This window comes from Siniperca chuatsi, linkage group LG1 (genome assembly GCF_020085105.1).
Source record: "Siniperca chuatsi isolate FFG_IHB_CAS linkage group LG1, ASM2008510v1, whole genome shotgun sequence".
Classification (NCBI taxonomy): domain Eukaryota; kingdom Metazoa; phylum Chordata; class Actinopteri; order Centrarchiformes; family Sinipercidae; genus Siniperca; species Siniperca chuatsi.
In genome coordinates this window covers 2,021,787-2,042,294 of record NC_058042.1, presented here as the reverse complement: position 1 = coordinate 2,042,294, position 20,508 = coordinate 2,021,787, and the positions used below count along the sequence as shown (strand labels likewise).

General features: G+C 43.1%; 1 protein-coding gene across 4 annotated transcripts in view; it reads left to right on the top strand.

The window, feature by feature from the left end:
* Positions 1–1,295: 1,295 nt before the first annotated feature.
* The window catches only part of LOC122873289 (LARGE xylosyl- and glucuronyltransferase 2), a 91,949-nt gene continuing 72,736 nt past the window's right edge, over positions 1,296–20,508 (top strand). Inside the window, exons 1-2 of one of the 4 annotated variants that reach the window (XM_044189813.1) lie at positions 1,296–1,586; positions 1,688–1,809. The gene's annotated coding sequence lies outside the window, so the exon portion shown is untranslated. Of the gene's footprint in view, positions 1,587–1,687; positions 1,810–14,093; positions 14,193–20,508 lie in introns of those variants that run through there. The other 3 variants (XM_044189834.1, XM_044189845.1, XM_044189853.1) reach the window with 3 other exon arrangements.

Here is a 20,508-nt window from a genome sequence, read left to right as displayed (position 1 = left end):
CTGCACGCGTGTTAGTACAAAATGGTACATTTCTTTTCAAAGTTTTACACTGGAAACTGTCACGAGCGCATATACTGCTACCTTAATACTATTTTCTTAAAGGAACTTAAGGAACTTTTAATCGAACCCAGGAAGCTGATTAGGAAATAATAAACTTTACCTTCCTTTTGACCGCAGGATCCTGGTTCCAGTTTTGAATGAATGTCACTGTTTGGTCGAACACGAGCTTCCTGACGGCAACACGTTGTGTTCAGCATTCGTTCAGGCTGCAAACCAGCAGTGGCTGTCACGTGGATGCAAAACTGCAGATCCGTTACTTAGGGAACAGGTGTTTTGCCTTTTTTGTTTTTCTTTCTCTCTTTTTCCACCGGTGCACATTTCTTTTCATACATTCATTCAAACATCACAGCCGTTCATATATAACTTTTGAGACATAAAATGCCGCCTTTATTACATTTTCTATCAACACAACGAGGCAACTTTTGTATTGATTGTATTTGCAAACTGTTCACAGTATCTGTTCTTGGCAAATAAAGCACGATTACTGTCTTTATGTCTGCGTTCAGCAGAACGTGGTTAAGGTAAAGAAAGATGGCGGTCATGTGAAGGTTTTAGTAATCAGTCACAACCTTTTCCGAACCTTAACCAAAACTTTTTAGCAGCCTAAACCTCGAAATAAGTGGGACGCAGGACATGAACCATCCACCTCGATCTCCTGACTGATCTCCTACAGCAACTACATCTCCTCCAAAACATAATTAGTAGTATATAAGCATATTTTTAGGAGACAGGGTTGACAGTCCCAACAGTAAATTACAAAGAACAAGACAACATTGTTTTTGTCACCAATTAACCTAACCTTTATTGTTTTTCAGATGTAGCACAACACACAGACATTAATGTACTAAATGAACTTTAGTTTTTGAGTTTGGGTCCTGTGGTTTCTTGATTAACGTGTTCAGTGTGGTTCTGGACTAAAGACTGCGACTCTTTAAAATGCTGTGAAATCTCTTGAATGCGCTTGAGTCAGATGTGGACAGAAGTGTTTCTCCAGCTGTCGGAGTCTGAGTCTGCCTGAGTGTCTGCTTGCATTAGAGGTTGAATATCTGTGATTGGCTCCTGGTGTGAAGCTGAGCCTTTGTCTGTGTCACCAAACTGTCTCAGAGAGAGAGGTGTGTGAGAGAGAGAGAGAGAGAGAAGGGGGTAGGAAGTAAGACCAGGCAGTCTCTGCTATTGGCTGAGCCCATGTGGGAGGGCGGGGTTTATCTGGTGGGGGTGGTGTTGCTGCAGTGAACAGCCTCATTTGTCAGGAGGAGCTGGGCAGAGAGAGCAGTGTGTGTCCTCCTCGCAGCGCTGACCGGCTAATGACTGAGCAGCAGCCCGACAGAGACGCGACTCAGAGCCGCAGACGGGTTCTGACGGGCGCACCGTCCTCACTCCTCCAGCCCAGGCCGGGTGCACCGTCCTGGGGGTAAACTGTTCACGGACTCAGCCTCTTCTTCTGGAGCTCCGCAGTCACACCGAGTCTCTGCTCCACCACCTGGCTTCCCTCGCGCTGTGTGTTTGTGTGTGCAGGAGCGTTTAATGTGAGTGTTTCTCTCTCTCACACACACACACACACACACACACACACACGCATACAGATACACACTTTCTGGACTGGACTCGATGCCACCTCCTCCTGCAGAGTTTTCCCCCTGATTCCGGATGGATTTTTGAATGGTTTACAAACCCCCTGGATTAGGATTTGGAGTGGTTCGCGGCTCGGAGCGCCAGTGGAAGTAACAGCCTTCAGAAGTCCAGACTCAGGTGAGGGGGATGTTCACTTTGTGCCTCTGTAGCAGAGACAGAAGCAGCCAGCTTGTGTTTAATACTCAGAGATGATGCGAGTTTGATGGATTGTGTGCGTGTCTCTGATCATTAAAGTGCGCGTGTGTGTAAGCCAGGTCCATGTGACCACTGTGTTGGATAAGGTCTAACTGAGCTACATTCTTATGCGCTGAGCCATGTTCAGACCCCCCACCCCCGAGCGCGTGCGTGCGCGCGCACACACGCCACCCCCCATGAAAATGAATGAATGAAACGGTTGATTTAAATTGCTTTAATTTGGCCCCATTCTGAGGTCACGATGCCCTGATTCCTCCTGGATGCTGATTAAACCCTAAAAGCAGACAGACAGCTGCTGTAGATGCACTAGTGAAACAACTCTGCTCACCATATACAGTAACACACACACACACACACACACTGTAAATGAACATCAGTCCTGTCACCACTCTGCTGATCTGACTTAACAGAAATACTCTTTCCACCTACTGATTTATTCTTTCTGGTTTCATTGTTGTGCTTCTGTAATGTTAAGCTGCCATTTAATGAAACCCCAACAAAACTCGTAACTCTCGAAGCAGTCATTTGATTTAAAACTCTTAAGATCAGGATCCTTCCCCCTCCATGGAAAGGGAACGGATTACGCAGCCCTGGTTTGTTCTGGGGAGGCTTTTAATACGAATTCCTGCCAGTGGAAACAGATACAGGAGTGTTTGTGGGCCCTGGATTGGGGGAAAATGCACCTGCAATTCCCTCCAGTGACCACAGCTGTCTCCAACTGGAAGGACTGAAATCTTAATGTTTTAATCTTAAGGATTATAAGGGACAGCGCACATGAATTAGCTCGGCAGCTAATTTGCACCCATAGTCTGGACACTAAAATATGAGCAAATATAGCACAGGAGGAATTAGAGCTAAAGGCGTGTCTCTAATTACAAAGGCATGGTTGTCTTCTCAGTTGAGCTGAATAGAGGCTCAGCACACTATTATGGGCTGGATATTGAACATACTACTTTGATATTGACCAAAATGTGTCAAACTGTCAAGTACAGAGAGCCCAGAGTCTTAGTCCCCTTTACTGATTCTTTGATCAGATCGTTCCTGATTTTTAAATACAGATTTAGGCTATATTTTATTTAGTACTTTGTGTTAAGACAACATTTCAGGATTTGGGCTCCTTCATTTATTTATTTATATATATTTGGCCACTTGGGGGCAGTGCAACAAGCTGTAAACACAGCACTGCCAGATTATCACCTTTTTATAAAGTTTACATTATTATTTACACGTCCAGCAGACACAGAGCGACGTTGGCATTCGTTTGGGGTCGTGTTTGTGTCCACCTGGTGAATGTTAGTCCAACATCCATCTCCTTTTCGCTCCGGTTTGGTCTCTGACTGCCTGCCTGCTGTTTGCAGCCGAGCAGGTCGTGTACGGTGGCTTTCTCAGAGCTCGTTTGACGAAATCCCCAAAAGTATCTGTTCCCGATCTCCTTTCCAAAACAGTTCCCAACAGTAGCCATCCCTAGTCACCGTTAGAGAATTGACATCTGCATGTAACTTGCTCCCAGAATGCATCTACATGCACACACATTGTTAATCTCTGGGGTTTCTTTGTAACAGCTGTTACTACTTTGACACTCTGCTGCTTCCTTTCACTCTTACTTCCCCTCTGAAAGAAATCCTGCATGGTTTGCCATTTGGTATATGAAATGCATCATGGGGTTTTTTTGACTCTCCATTGAACTCCCGAGGAAGCTGTAGGAAACGTTTAAACCTTCGGTTGCTTACGACTCCCTCTGGCCTCCGCGTCTCTTTCCATCCCTCTTTCTAAAGAACAGGTGAACCCTTCCCCTGCATGTTTCAGAGAGAAATATTTTAAATATTCATCACTTGTTCGAAGGTGTGCCAGAACCCTGCGCTGTGAGGGAACAGTAGTAGTAGCACTTGGCTCTGGCTGCCACAACTGACTCCACACTTAACCCATCCAGGAAGTGTGAAATCTGATTTAGGAAATGAGAAATGCCACTTCCATTCGCTCGGAAATCCCTCAAGTGTGCGATTGGAATTACTGATGACTCGCCCTCACACTTCACCTTGAGCTCTTTATGTTAATGCTGCGGTTAGTGGTGGGAACCAGTGACGCATGTCAGAGTGGTATCGGAGCGTTTGGGCTGTGCGGAGCTGAACCCCGACCGGTACTGGATTTCTGAGGCCGATACTGATTGATGTTTTAGATTTTTAAAAAGGCATTTTTACTAGTCTACAAATGTATAACAAAGTATGTATTACAAACCTGGAGGTGTGGAGTTTGAATGTGGTGGTTGTTTACCAGGCAAGGAGGGTCTAATGAAAGGACACTATCGAGTTGCATTATGGGAAATATGGGATGCTTGACTCATAGGGATTAAAGGTCAGGATATCTCTCCCTCCGGTGCTTCATTTTTAAACATCTGTCTCACAATTCCCCCAACTTTGTGGAGGTGAAATAGTGTGTTGGGATACTCACACCCAACACCTTTGGGATGAACTGGAGCACTGACTGGGAGCCAGACCTGATCCACCAGCACCAGTGCTGGACCTCACTGATGCTCTGGTGTCTGAATGGGAGCAGATCCCTGCAGCAGGTTCAACATCTGGAGGAAAGACTAAAAGCTGCAGCTCATTAATGAACACGGTGACAACAATCACATGGCTGGAACTTTTGGCCGTGTAGTGGTTATGCTAATAATGCTAATATCTGTGATAAGCTAAAACGTGTGTGTGTGTTTGTGTGTTTTGAATGTAAACTAAAGGCTCAGCTGGCCAGTTAGAAACAAAAGCCATCCCATTCTTGAACATGTGGTGAGTCACTGCAGTGTAACAGAGCGGAAAATTATAGAGCCGTTTGTCTACATGTGATTACGCTTCACAATCAGTGGTCATTGTGATCAGTCCGTGATGCTGTGTGACTTGTTACCGTGAGCGACAGATGGCTGAGTTGATTAATTAAAAGAAAGAGAGGAGGAAGGGGTGGAGGAGGTTGTAGAAAATATTTAAAAAAAAAATATGGAGTGAGGCAAAGAGGGGAAACAGCAGATGTTCCACAATTATTCTGCAGAAATATCTGGGGAGGTTCAGGTGTGTGCATAACTGAAGAGCTTATTTTTTTAGCATTTTTTCATTTGTGAGAATGAAAAACCACAACCCTTATTTCTATTTCTAACAGAATTTCGCCTGTTTCACTCAGATTTCTGTACGTCTAATCAGGTCAGGTCATGTGGCACAGTGCTGAGTTATGAATGTGTGTGGTTTGTGAGCAAATATTCAATTTTAAAGAAGTATTTGGTTTCTGTCGTAAAATGTGACGAATACAGCGCAGTTCATTGGGAACTCATTCATTTCCTTTTGGCACCAAGTGGTGATGCGTCCTCTGAGTGCTGATCTGTATTACCTCTTTTTAATATGTTCTGGATTAGGTGCTGAAACGCTTGTTGTGGTTGGAGGTGTTCTTCATCGGGGCTGCAGAGCTGCCAGCGGTTAATGAAAGAATGTAAACATGATTACTTTGGGATGTAATTAAAGCTCAACTTGGCACACGTGTGTCTAGTGTTGTGTTGCTGAGATCAGAAGCTGAACTGTAACTCACCCTGGAGGAATTATACTTCTGCATCACAGTATACAGCGATTCTGCCATACACACCTCAAGTCTTTGGGGTCCATCAGGATTCCTTTATGGGACATGTGATGTTTACCGATGAGCCTCAGCCGTGTTTACTTATTATTTACTTACTAAATCCTGTCAGAAAAGTACATTTTCCCAAGTGCAAAGTTACAATGTACATTTTTTTTTTGCCTAGTAATGAGAAAACCTAAGCTTTTTACGGCTGATATTAAGTCTCTAAAAGAAGATCTAGAAGTGATTACACGGCTCTGTTGAATACTCGATTCTGATCGATCAATTACGACATTCTACCGTCTGTTATTTCTGAAGAACAGGCGGTTGCTATGGACGCAGTTCTGATCATAGACTCTTGAGATCATTTTTAAATCAATATTTTGTGTCAAATTATTGATATATTTAGTAAGTATCCGCGTAATAAGCGGGATAATGAACAGTGAGGCTCGCTGTACGTTATCCCTTACATGTGAGCTTTTCAGATGAGGACTCAGCATCTCCTACTTCCCACGTGTGGTAAGGGACACGAACACCGTCGGGTTAATTTCAGGGAAAGAGAGCGGTTTTGGTTAAATATTGAAACAGTAAACATGCCCTGTGTTGCGCTTCAAGTCACTGTTGACTTTTTCATTATTAAACCAAGACCACCATCTTTCCCGAACCTTAACCCCGTGTCTGCAAAGAACTATAAAAAATGTTGTCACAAGCGGATACTGTATGAAAACAAATTAAATACGCTGTCCGTGCTCAGTATGTGGCAGCAGCACTACAAACGGAAAAATATTTGTGTGTGTGTGTCAGCACACTGTAATGTTTCCAGGTTGAGTATGTGAACCTGCTGTTATTACCAGAAGAGACATTTATATAAAAGCTTCAGCTGATTGTAGCATCAGTTCAATATTTTATTGATTACTTGAAGGGAATAGTTTCGACCAGGTTTATAATCCAAAGCTTTTAATCATTTAGAGCTTTAAAGTCACGGCTCTACTGACATAAAGCTCTTCAGACTTTTCCAAAGAGAACATTAAACTGATCAAGAAGAATTACCCTATCGCTTTTTTAATTAAATTCTTCCTTTCAACTTCTTGTTATTAGATTCTTCATTCCTCTCTCTCGCGTCACACTGACGACCTGCAGTAGTGTTTTAGCCTCCGTTCGACGCTGGCTCTGCTCTTTAATGAGCTCTTCCTGCTGTATTGTCTTCAGAACAGAAAAGTGGACCTAACCATTAAAATATGGCTGATCAATATTTCAAAGGTATATGCTGTATAATAATGTTACAAGCTCTGCTGAGTGAGCCTTAATGTACTCTGCAGCTCATGTAGCTGATAGTGTAGTAATACGTTTTAATCGACCTCTCTCGACCATAAACTTTTGTAATTTACAGCTTTTTTTTTTTTTTTTTTTTACCGTTTGAGAATTCTCCTTCCTCTTCTGATTTAATATACATAAGTTTTGACTTTTAAGAAGAATAAAAAATCCACTTCCTTTGAAGGAGTCTGCTGATTGTCTATATTTTTCTTGTCTACAAATCAAGATCCAAACCAGCAGTCAATGTATCTACTAACAAGTGCTGTGTGTGTGTGTGTGTGTGTGTGTAAAAACAACTATAACACCAGCCTCTTTAGCATTTATTTATTATCTCCTTCTTTATTTCATAGGATCCTGTTTTTAATTGCTGACTTATCTCCTAGCAGTAAGCAGCAGGGTGGCAGACAGATTCATAATAAGCTGAATTAACGACTATTATCTGCTGATTATGCCCATGGCTGCGTTCTCCTTCTCTTCTACCTCTCTTTCCACTGTCTCCGCTCCGTTGTTTCCCTCCGTCCCTCCGTCCGTCCGTCCGTCCGTCCGTCCTCTCGCTGCCGCTCTGCTTTCTCTTAGTGCTAATGGTTTCTCCATTAACCCCACCTGACGGCTGTGTGGGTAATTACAGATTTATTTAAGGCCTGTGGCCACACACAATGAGAAATAAATAACATGTTTGACCAAGCAGAAAGAGACATTAGCCAGCCGTGCATTTCACAGATTAAACCACACACACACACTCTCTGCCTTTTCTCTTTAATGGAAGCTGCTGCCAGAAGGTTTAACTGTGACGTGCAGTATTGTCTCTAGATGTCCGTGTAGCTGCTGTATCTCCAGTTAAACTCGAGCCCGGCGAGTGTTTCCCTCCCTCTGCTCTGTTGTGCAACAGAATGTTTCAAAATAAAATCAGTACGGACTCTGATGCAGGCGGTGCAGACCGCACTTTTAACCTTCATCCCTCGCTTTTATCTGCATTCTGTCGTTTGCAGCCAAAACATGTAGTGGACACAACATTGACATATCATCACCTTTAAGTTGAATTTGTTAGCAACAGTTGCCCGTTTCCACCTGCAGCAGCTACAGAGCGACATGACGCTTCATCAGGAGGCGTGTCTGTGTCTCCTGATGGACGTCAGTCCGGTCTTCTCTCTGTCCGCTCTGGGTTTGGTCTCCAGCAGCTGCTGAGGGAAACATCTGGCTCTTTAGCAGCTAGATGCTCCGCTATGTTCAGCAGCTGCTCTCTGACTGCGTCTGCTGTCTGCAGCTGAGCAGCTCGTGTTCAGCGGCTTTTTACAGCTTTTTCTCCGAAAACAGATTTTCACTCAAGCAGCAAATTTTTTTTTTAGCTTTTTTAAAAAATGTTCTTTTGAGGGATATATTGTTCTATTGTAGGTTTCAGTCGTAGTCAATTGAGAATGACTTCCGGATGGGAGCCGAAACGTCTCGATTCTGAAAACAGTGTCCAGATGACTACGACTGAAACCTTTTCTACGATACACTACTATATATTCGAGCCCCGAGAATGGATACGTTTGGAAACGCAGCTGGCCCCGTTTTAGTTTGAAAACTCCGGGGTTGCGTTCTAGTCTGGACGTGCAAAAACCGAGGCTTTTGGAAACGATGACGCAGACACCCAGGTTCGCTTCTTGATTTGGTCTTGTCAGTCACTACCTGTCCTTCCCTGAAAACGCACTTTTAAAACGAAAACGTAGTGGTGTGGATGTAGCCTTAGTCTAATGCTACCTGGTTATTCGATCAAATATGTGAAGATGTCCAGATGAGCAATGTCTGGCCACTGTGTTGGGTCATTGATCCACTTCTAAAACACACTGTCCTCGCATATGTCCTCACATATATGAAAATCACCAGCTTGGTGTGGACAGGAGGCCTGTACTGCCCCTTTTGAGGGAGAGACTGTTTATACCTGTGGTTCTTTCTGACTTACCTTTAGCTCTGCCCCAGGAAGTACAGAAGCTAGCTGTTGTTTTTCTCCTGCGAACTTTTCTTTCAGTCCCTAAAGAACATGTCTGTGAGTACAAAGTAATATTTGTTGAAGTACTTTCCTTTTAAGTTCTTCTGTGACCTGTAACAGAAACGTTATGACGCTAATTGCATTAGCATGTGTATGGGATTTTCAGTGTTAAGTTAGCATCATGCTAATCACTAGCTCCAATCATGGCTGTATAAAGAGAACTGGATACAGCGCCGGAGGCGGGGCCCCGTTCATTCCTATGAAAGTTTCTCTGTGGCGCATGAAGCCAAAAAAGTTTGACTTCCGGGTGTAAAATTACCCGGATCTTCTGCATTGTGCGGCCTCATAGAGCAAGCTCACTAGAGACTCCGCCGCCGAGCCGGCTAATTACGGTTTAGCCCTCCACTAACTTGAATGGGGATAAAATAATTGAATCGTGCGGCTCTTCTAGACTTTTCAAATGTTATCGTACCGAATGGATCAGATTCTGATAGTGAAAGTCATTTCGCAGAGACTCTCAAACAAAATGATCCACCATTTTCCAGCCGCTTCTTTCACAATGTAAGTCTAGCGGAAAAAGTCTCCTGGGGCTCGTATGTATCACATGACGGACTCGGTAGTTGTAATTACACGGTTTGGCCAAATTTTGTCAAATTAGTTTCAAAGCCCGGGGCACTTCCAGGGGACTTGGTTAAATGCTTAGTTTTTCTTGACTTAACGTTAAATTAATTTGTGCAGAGACAGTATATTATATTTTAGACTGTTTGTTTGTGAATGAACAAAGAGTCACACAGTTTGTAATGTCCTCTTTATTTCTGGTTTTCAGTTTCACTGTGCTTTTTTCCCCCCAAAAACTGAGAGACCTGCTTCCTGGGTTTTTATTGGATTAAAGGTAGAAGCCAGAACACATTAGCAAGGGCAGAATTGTCGACAGTCTTGTGGCTGAGCCTTTTGTTCGTAGACCGGGTCGACGTATTACCTGTGTTCATAAAATGTTGTTGCAGTCGTCTTTGGACAGTGTGCGGGTTTCTTTTTATCTTTCAACTTTTTAAAAAAATAAAAATGTACAATGCAATCAAATACTTACTTATACTTATGAACTTATTTGCCCACTTCTCCAATCTGTTCATTTTATTTAATATGCAAGAAAACATCATTCTCAATCAATTAGAAGATGTTCTTTGTACCATATTCAGCTGCTGTAGAAGGTAAACCGAGTGGACCGTCACACACTCACTTTCCATCAGGCTGTTTCTACACTTGTCTTGCCCCCCTTCGTCTAATCCTCTGCATGGGAGGAACCAAATTTCTGTGTTTGCGTGTATGCAGCTCGTCTTTTGTAAACATCGTCCTCCTTCCTCAACATTTCCTGAACCAAATCCAGACAGCAACAGACGACTGCAGACTTGTGTGGTTGGCTGGCCTGCATGCTAATAATCCCTCTGAAGCTCCGATTGATTTCAGGTCATTATCTGTTTGCTGTCTGTGTTTCAGCTCCAGTACAGCTGAGAGCTGCTTGTAAGATTTATGTTGGCCAATACTGAAGATTAAACGTTAACAAGTGCGAGTCAAATTCTGCTGTCAGGATGTCTGTTTATCACTGCCTTTACAGCACGTTTGTACATGTTCCATTTTGATTTACTCTGTCGTGAAAATGTCTGCTGACCAGAAGTTTATTGTCATTTATTCAATCACGAGCTTGTGTTAAAAGCGTTTTTTGTGAGTTTTAAGACCAGATGACATTATCGAGAATGATGGGAGCTTGGGAGAAAAGCCAACGATTTGAAATAAAATATGGAAATGCTTCTTTGTTCCTCTGAGTGGTTTGATGTTCTAGTTTTATGTTTTTATTTCAGCTTCACTTAGATTTTAGTCTGAGTTTACTAGTTTTTATAGCAAATATTTGGTTTTGATTTGTGAAAGTATTAAACCTGAAGCTGGTTTTTATCTTTGCAACATGTGTTTGGTAATGCAAACAGTAAATAATGGAGCAACCTTTCTATCTTAAAGAGTCACTCCAGCATTTTACACATCAAGATCGGTTTACTTGTCATGTTTAGTGCTACTCCGTTGGTTGTATCATGTCTTCGGTGGCTCTGAAGGAGCTTTGTCGAGTCTAAGAAAATAACCCTGATGATGTCATAGTGATGTCGGCTTGTGATGGCACAGGGTAGTCTCGGTTTGGGCTCGGATACTACATAACGTCTGCATTACAAACTGGAGGTGAGGAGTTTGAAAGACGTGGCTGTATACCAGACAGGGAGGTTTTAATATAAAGATGCTTTGAATTATGGGAAACGTATGATCCAGTGTTTTTGGCGCTTGACTTGGTTGATGTGTGGTCGTTTTTGCGTCTTTGTGGTCGTTTGATTAACTTTCCAACAAGAAATATTGTTGTAATATCGCCAACATTAGGATTTATCCTCTGGAGACCACGAATGTCAGTGAAATGTGGCATGTCGTTGTCGAAATATCTCACTTTGGACGGATAGATGGATGGGCAGAACAACAGCAACGTATGTAGTCTCTGCTGCTAGTGGTGCAGAAAAGAATGGATGAATCTGCTGTATTGAACTTTAATTGTACTAATTATAATAAACCAACGTTTACCTGATGATGATGATGATGATAGCAACAACAGCAGAGAGTTCATATGATTGGTCAAACATGGACTGAAGCTGTGTTGCGTATCTTTGTGTGTGTGTGAAAGGTGTTTTCAGGTCTCTGGTCACGTGTCCGTCTGATTGAATCGCAGCAGCAGCAGGAGGATAAAAGCTGACCTGTGTCCTCCTCCTCTTCAGCTTGCTGTGTGACATGAAGCAGAGCTGCTGCAGCGCTGGTCGCCTTCAGCTCTGAGCTGCACGTGGGAGTCCAACTCTGATATGATGCCTTTTATAGAGGACCGTGCTGTTTTTCTTTCTGCGTTCCTATTTCTGTTAAAAGGCTTGGGGGGGGGGGGCTGTGTGTGTGTTTCATGTTCTTATATCCCGGTGGGGACTTTAACCTGAGTGCACACTAACCCGTGGGGAGTTGTGTCACCGTGGGGACAGAAATTGAGGTCCCCATGGGTAGAGACTGCTTTTTGAGGGTTAAGACTCGGTCTTAAGCTAAGGGTTAAGGTTAGGCATTTAGTTGTGACGGTTAGAGTAAAGGGAAAGCATTATGTTAATGATAGTGAAACAAACGTGTGTGTGTGGGAGCAGCTAGTGGATCCTGCAACTCAACAATTTTAGTGGTTTCTGAAGGAGAAATAAAACTCCAGTTTAATTTTGACTTTGCGTGGCACCCGGTAGACTGAGACGACTCCGCAGACACCTGTGTTATAGAGACGGAGCGATCTGTGTGTTGCATTAGCACGGCAAGTTAACGGTCAGTAATGGATGAAATAAAGCAAACGCCTGCTGAAGGAGAGCTCAAAAGCCTAACTGGATCAGGGATTTAGGAGCATTCTGACCTCGTATGACTTGATCGTGTCTGAACATGATTTCTGTTCTCTGTTTGAACTGCCAGCTGGGAAGGAAAGTTCTGAGTTTACCAGGCAGATAAATTACTTTTATATTGGCGAAAAAACCTCTTCTGACTGTATTTAGTAGTTATATATCAGACCGCTGAATTTGCTGTGTTGTTGCTGTTTTCTTCTTCTTCTGTTTTAATTATTTTTCTGTTCTGTCAAGAATAAAACAGCAAATCAAGTTGTAATTGACTTTCCAAAGCTACTCCTGTTGTGCTTCTTTTCTCTGCTGCACATTGTGGTTTCTTGCCAGGAGTGGGTGATTGGGATGGTGATAAAAGGTCACTTGCCAAGAGCCATCTTCAGCCGCATTCCACCGCAGGAACTTTCCTCAGGGACTAGGAACCTTTTAGGAGGAACCACCCGCAGGGACCAGGGTCTAAATGACCCACTGACATTATTTTACCAAACGGGGACCTTTGGGGGGGTAGTACTTTCCAAAGGTACAGGAACTGTATTTTGCACATTTATATTTCTGCAGATTAATAAATAGTTGTGGAACCAAAACAGGTATATACTAATACGTAATGCTTATGCTTGTGTTACCATATCCTAATATTTACAGCGCTCTGAGGAAGCAGTGGCTCTCAGTTTCCCCGTTATACACCGGTAAGCTCAGTATTTAAAGTGCAGTGTAGAGAGTGCAGAGGCTAAAATAAGCAAAGGTCCTTGTGCTGAATTGCAGGTGATGAGTTTAATAAGTTAAAACAACAGAGTTATGCAGCTGTGTGATGGGTGTGACCTAATGGTGTAATTTGCCTGATCTTCCCGGGTCTTTAGACTGCGGTGGCAACGCACAACAACGTGCTGAAGGAACGTCTTACTATCTTGAAAAGTAGTTCCTGGGAATAGTTCCTGGTTCTGGGTACTTTTAGGTGGAAACGCAGTTTTTGTGTTTCTGTGACACTGATCGGGGGCTGTACCTTCAACGTGATTGACAAGCCCTCGGGCATGTTGGATTGAGGGCAGACTGGGCGCTACAGTGACTCACTATTGCCGCTTGAGGTGCAAGTGGTATTACAATACAGGACGAGCTGGGGCTAGCTGGTTAGCATGCTAATTTTAATAGATATCTCTGCAACACAATACAGAGACTCCTTTGACAACTATTTTTCAGGAAGATTTGCGTTTTTTCGCTGCAGCGTCTGTCAGGACACCTGGGGTGCTACTTTCTTCAAACAGTCCTAATGTTGGTCTGAACACGACACAAGTACATCAACATATCCTACAACTCCTCAGCTTAACGGGAAAATTCAAAATCGCCAAATCTGGAGACACATGGTCTTCTCCGGACAGTGACGAGGTGCTCCTGATGGGACCCTGCAGACCCTGAAGAAGACTAGTGTGCAGTTGATATGCATTGGTCTTGTTTTTAATCATGCAACCACATCAATAAATAATGTTTTGCACTTTGTTGAAGCGGTGTCTGTGTTCTGAGCATGATGTTGCCTCTTTTGGGGATGATATTATAAAATCTTTTGTAGAGAGAAAAGCATCAGTTCCGTCTTCTGTCTGCTGTATTCTGTGCTTTACAGAGACCTCCGGTTTACCCACCTTTGTATTTTCCACCACTTTGCTGAGCAGAGTTGTTGGGGGTGTTTTGGTCCTAATGGCCTGTGTCCAACATGTGGCTTCTCAACATGTTCCCCTCATTAAGACGGCCTGAGCGGGGGCTGTTGGCCCTGTGGGGAGGGCGGGAACTCCTGCAGGGGAATATGAATGGAGGACCACGGTGGGGAGGTGTCGGGGTGGGGGTCAGGTAAGCCCTCTTTTGTCTCTATCGTCGGCCTCTTCATATTCAGATCAGCTGTTACTAGGTGTCCGTGTGAGAAGCGGACTCATTAACTCTGTTTCTCTGGGTGAGGAGCTGTTTCTAGCTCTGACGGACGGATGGGGTTTCTCTCCTGAGGTAAGGTGAGATTTATGCTTTATGTTTCGGTTTCACATGGGTTAGGGTTAGATTATACATTAGTTTGTGACTAAGACTTGTACTGAGCGGGTTATTTTACAGTTTAAAAAATGACCCAGTTTTTTTTTTCTAAATGACCATAAACTTATTTTGAGTGAATTTAGTGTTTCAGCCGAATCCACTGATGAAACTCAATTTCATTGGCGTGTATTTCACACAACTGCACAGAGAATGTAATATGTCATCTCTGTATCTGTGTCCTGAAGTCAAACATTAGAAGTGGTTAATGGAGTCTGACAAAGTTTAAAAAAAAAAAAAAATAAAATAAATTCTGGCAGCTCTTTGTGGTATTGTGGAATGTATTCTCAGGATATCTTATCAGAAAATCAAATCTGGGAAACAGACTAAATCATAAATGGCTGTCGTCAAAGGAGGAATGTGATTTATGGAGCTTCTTCCATTAAAAATAGGCCAGTTGCCTTTAAAAGTTACTTCCAGCTGCTTCACGGTAACATGTGAGACACGGAGCTGGCTGCACAAACCGAATGAAACAAAAAATGCAGAAGCACCACTGTAGTGTGCTTTGTGCATTTAAAAGAAGGCCCGGCGACAGGTGAGGAAGAAGCACCTGGTTTCATGCATGAGAGCTCTGTGAACATGTTCATGGTTGCTTTAATGAGCTGTGCATCACTTTGTCAGGATCCGTAAGTTACTTTGCCAACTGGTAATCACACTTTCTGTCCATTGGGACTGCTTTTATTTTAGGACTTGATGGCAGCTTCCTGTTAGTTGTCTGATGCAAATCGGCGGTGTCAGACTGATGGTTTAGATGGAAAATGTAGCATTTTGTTGTAGTGCGTGCTCTAAACTAAAGCACGAGACGTTTGGTAATGAAGTGATTCATTATGAGTGAACAGCATGTTGCGTTTCCTCTGCAGATAAATGATTTCACAGAGTAAATCCTGTAGTGACACAGGTGCTAATGAGGGAATAATTTGCCTATTTACGCTGCAGGCAGACAGGACTTACAGCTAAGCTCCACTGATGTTGGAAAAATGGAGTGGAGAGTCAGTCTGTAGTTCATGAGCAGGAGCTGTACCTGCGGTGTAGGAGTTTTCAGCCTCTGTGCGGCTGTAGAGACTTTGAGCTAAATGCTAACGTCAGCATTCATCGTTTTAGTTTAGCGCGTTAGCATGCTAACATTTGCTAATTAGTGTTTTACTAAACACAAAGTGCAGCTGAGGCTGATGGAATGTTGTTTTGCAGGTATTTGGTCATAAACCAAAGGACTCGAGAAGTAGAAATTTTGACCTGATGAAAAAAAGTCAGAGGATCATCAGTTATTACAGTTCATCCTGAAACACAAAAGTCAGCCTCATGGTGGAGCTAGAGGAAACGTCAGGGGATCATCAGAGTCATTAGGACTCATCTTCTGGGAACCACGAATGTCCGTACATAATTTTGTGCCAATCCATCGAGTAGATGTTTAGATATTTTAGTCTGGACCCAAGTGGTGGACAACTGACCGACATTGCCGTCCCTCGAGCCACTCTGCTAGCATTGCTAATAAAAATAGTGTATCTGAACCGGGTGCTGAGGTCTCACTAATAAGGAGGTTTAAGCTGTCACTGGTTAATATCACTCATGTCTCACTGAGGATGTTGCTCTACTCTGTAACAAAGGCTGGTGACAAAGGATCTTGTCATTTCTGCAAAGCGGCTTTGTTGACAGCGGTGTTTGTTGTTTGCAGATCTGGCATAAAGTATAGTGTTCCAAAAAGGTTATTTTGGATTGCAGTTTAGTGTAATGTGTACTGTGATGTATTTACATCGTAGTCCTAAGGTTTAAAAACGGCCCGAGTCGTGCTTCAAGGCTGCTTTAAGTCCTCGCCTGAATCCCTGGAGAGGACTTGTCATTCTCCCTGTATGCGTCTATCTCGTCTCTGCTTGTCAATCCTACTGGAGCTGAACTTTGCTCCCAGCATGCCTTTGTTGTCCCTTTGAGTGACAGCTCCAGTCCTGACTGGGGCGTCCAGCGTGACAGCTGGCGATGGATCATCTGGCGACGATGAGTTTGTGTGGGATGCGGCCTTTTGTGGCAGCGCTTGTTTGCTTTGTTTCCTCTCTTGACATGTGAGGGTTTTGATAACTGGCTGTTTATAGCCGCCTGTGTTTGGACTGATATCCCTCACATTGTTCTGGATTTAGTAACAGAGGAGGAGGAAAAACATGATATATGTGATATGTGTTATATATGAGGATGACAACAAATGGCATAAAACACTCATTTATACACAATTAACTATTCGATGCAGGTATAGACGCTAAAATGAACAGATTGGTTGTTTGTTGTGTGATCAGAATAAGTTTGAACCGACTTTCAACGTTTTAACTAACTCCAAATGGCAGTAATTACAGTGTTATACGTACTGTATCTAATGTTCTTTAACTGATATCCTGAATACTGTACGAGAGCCATCATATAGACCAACCTTGAGTCTGGGCTCATACAAACACTTCAGTTAGATCATGTGAGTGCAGCTGCTTCAAAATAAAACACTGTCCTGTGTCTGACGACACTTTCCTAACAACATGTATTTATGTCCTAGTGTCAGAGCCCACTAGCGGCCGCTGGAGTTATGACTGTTCACTTCACGCTTCCTACCGACAGTCTACATTGGTTCCTTTATAAATGACCACGATCGTTCCCTAACCTTAGTAAAGTATTTATTTATTTATTTTTTATTTTTTTTACTGTAACCAAGTAGTTTTTGTGCCTAAAGCTTACCAAAGCTTAATCATAGCAGTGTCAGATCAGAAGACACAGACAAAAGATGTCTCCCTGCTCATAAGGGTGTCAGATCAGAAAATGCTCAGGTGGCGTTCTGGACATTATGAATGTTTTAATTTCGAGGACTTGTTGCAATAGAAGGCTTTTATTTTGAAGCTGCTCCAAGCACATAAGAGTGTGTAAAAGCCCCTTTCAGACATGAAATCCATAACTTCATCTGTCTGTTAAAGTGGTGGCTTTTTGTCATTCAGAGGTATGTGTGTGTGTGTGTGTGTGTGTGTTACGTAAATTACAGCTTTGTTCAGACATGACAGGACAGTTATGGAAGGAGCCCCAGTGTTGACATGATATTTGTCACCTGGTCCACAGAGGGAGTGGAGGCACTCGTCGAACATAACAATATGAAGGAAGAAGAGTGTTTTCTCTCCCCTCTCAGGCTGCGCCCGTGATGGATTTTAAAACATATTTTGCCATTAAAGCCTGAAGTAATGACCAGTGAGAGGAACGCTTGCCCCCCTCCTCACTCGTCGATCCTCTGACTCAGAATTTATTTGTTCATTTTTTGGCTCACATGTTGTATGCAAAACATTTTGCTTTTGCATTTTCCCCTTTTTAACCTCTGTTTCCCTCCATTAGAGGGAAAATCATTTTTTATAGACTGATCTGACGTGAGAAGAGTCTCATCGACAACTTCAGTGTTCCCTGGTTATTAAACTGATTTAATTGCCTTTGCGCATAAGAAGTGAAAATTGAGTGATACATTTACGACAGTGCTGTTAATAAGGCACGACATGATTTCTCTTTAGATATGAAAAGACTTTGTGCTGCTGCAGTCTTTGTTAATCTGACAGCATTCACTTCAGACTTGTGTTTTGCAGTCACGACTTTGTAAAGGTGAGCAGGGTGTTTACAGACATGTAAAATTAACACATTTACATAACGAGGTCTGAAATGAAATAAATGATGGAGGACAGTGGAAGTGATGGTTCTAGTCCCCTGTCTGTCCTTCCTGCTGTCTGCCTCGTCTTCTTCTTCTGTCCTGGGCTGCTTGTGGACAGGAAGCAGGCCCGAGGCAGCTGAAGGCTTCGTCCTCACAGACTCAGTCAAACTTTGATGATCTCTCCAAAAAGCCACTCTGCTCAATCCCTTACAAGTCTGCCAAGAGACACAGAATCACTTTATTTGTGTGTCTGTACACTGGACTGTGTCTCACACACCAATCACAAGCTGTCCGGTCTCAGTAAAAACCACCAAAGTTCAGATCTGTGAGACTTAAGAGACGGTCGGGTGGTTTTACGTGTTTTAGCACTACAAATGGGGCATAGTTTACATCTTCAAGCCTGAACTGTAAGTTTTTAGATGTCCAAAGTTTTATTTCAGGGTGCTGTGAAAATGAGATTTGAGATATGTAATCCATCTGCTCGTAACTGCAGCATCACATTATGATAATGTAACTTTGGCAAATTAAATTAAAAGCAACAAAATGTTGACTGTGATGGATCGTCTTTCTGCGGCACAAGTTTCAAGTGTCTGCTAGTTGAGTGCTGAAATGAACTGAAACCAGTTTCTGCCTGGAAGGAAGGAAAACTTTCAGATTAAAAAACATTTGGTGAGCAGAGATATCAAGTTTAGGTAATTTAAAGGGCCCAAACACAGAAACTAGCAGTAAAACAACATAAAATATCAACAATTCAAAACCCAGGATTGGAAGTAAGTAATGTTTCTTAATACAAGAGAAGGCCTATATTTTCAATTAGGAGCAGAATACAAACAAGTTCCACTTACAGCTTGTTCCACAACTTTCAACCACGTCTTGTGGTCATCTTAGCGGATGGAGTTTTTTTCTGTAACTATTTTTGAGATCCAGAATGAACTTCAATCAGTCAGTCCAAAAATGGACTGATGAAACGTGACCTTCTGTCACAAGCACGCGTCTCTAACCTTTAAGCCACTGCAATTAGAATACACCTGTAATTTATCCAGTTATCCTCAGCTGAAACCAAACTAATGAATCACAGATATGCACCCTCTCTTTGCCCTCTCTTCGTTGAACCTGAATGTGATTGTGATGCCATTTCTCCAGAAGCTGTGGGTGTGTTTGTGACAAACAGAGGAAGAGTAAGGAGCAGGGAGATTCTGCTCCTCGGCTGAGGCTGAGAGGATGCTGAGTCAGGCTGAAGAAGTGACAGGACGAGCTGCGGGGGAGGGAGAGAGAGGAGGGGAAGAAGAGACGCTGCTAAATATTTCAGGAAGGTCGAGCTGCAGCTCTCGGTGGCGCTCCTCCCTCGTTCGGCATCTTAAAGCTAAAAAGATTTAAGCCCAGAGTTAAAATGAAGATCATCTTCGCCTAAAGATGGTTTTGGGAAACCGTGCTCAGGTTACTCTGAGAAACCAGGCCATACAGGAAATCAGACTACACGTTTTCATACACTGTAGAGACCTGACATATTACTGTTTTGCGTGTGTGTGTGTGTGTGTGTGTGTGTGTCTTGGCATTTGGACTGACAGCGCAATTAAATACTCGACAAGTTAATGTACTTCATCACATTTGATGCAAAAATCAAATAAAAATCCAATATTGCCACGAAGCAGCTCTGTTCATTGACGTGCCACGTTGCCTTCGGTGCTCCCAGAGATATTAAAGGGATAGATACCTCGATAAAAACGACGACGGCAGAATCTCTGAAAGTAGACGTCATGTATCATTAGATCGCCAACCCTTATGTTAAAATTAGGGATCGACCGATCCAGTTTTTTCCTATCTGATACCATTCAGGGCATCTGAGTCCAGCGTACATTAACATGAGGCCTGGGGTTATTTTTATTGATCCGGCTGATACCGACCCAGTGTATTGAATTGGAGCATCCCCTGTCAGAGGGATGTGTACAGCACAAATATGTCTGAACTTTAGTCAGCTGTGGAAACAGTCTTCTTTAGACTTCTACAGACTACTTAGTGTGAGTGTCAATACATGACATTTTGACCTTACTACATAAAGACTGTTACTTAGGTCCATTTATAGCTCTGACTGATGCTTCTTTCAGGTACTCGAACGCACCAGAGCGATAAACTGTATATGAAGATGCACTCTGCTGGTGCGCCTGCCAGCAAAGCCTTCTCTTTAGAAATCTACACGTACACTCCTCTTTATATTTTTATAGCTCTGTGTGGGATGTGACTCAGGTCGTCAGTGTGTGAGCACACCTCTCTACCTTTGCTCCCACACATGCTGCTGCTCTGTGTGTGTGTGTGTGTGTGTGTGTGTGGCGATGAGAGGTGTGTATAACCGGGGAAGGCTGTGCGAGTGATGTGGTTGTGATTCGTGACTGTTGGCTTGTCTCTCTGTACGGCCGCTGAAGCCTCCTCATTATCTTCATCGTGCCAACGGAAGGCGCCGTCGTCTCGATCTGGAAGTGACTTGCAGCTAATGAACCCGGCGAGGCGTGGGGCCAGGACAGACCGCCGCTCGGCTCAGTTAAAGCTAACATGATAGGTCTGCTGGTGGCGGAGGAGAGAGGGAGAAAGTGAAA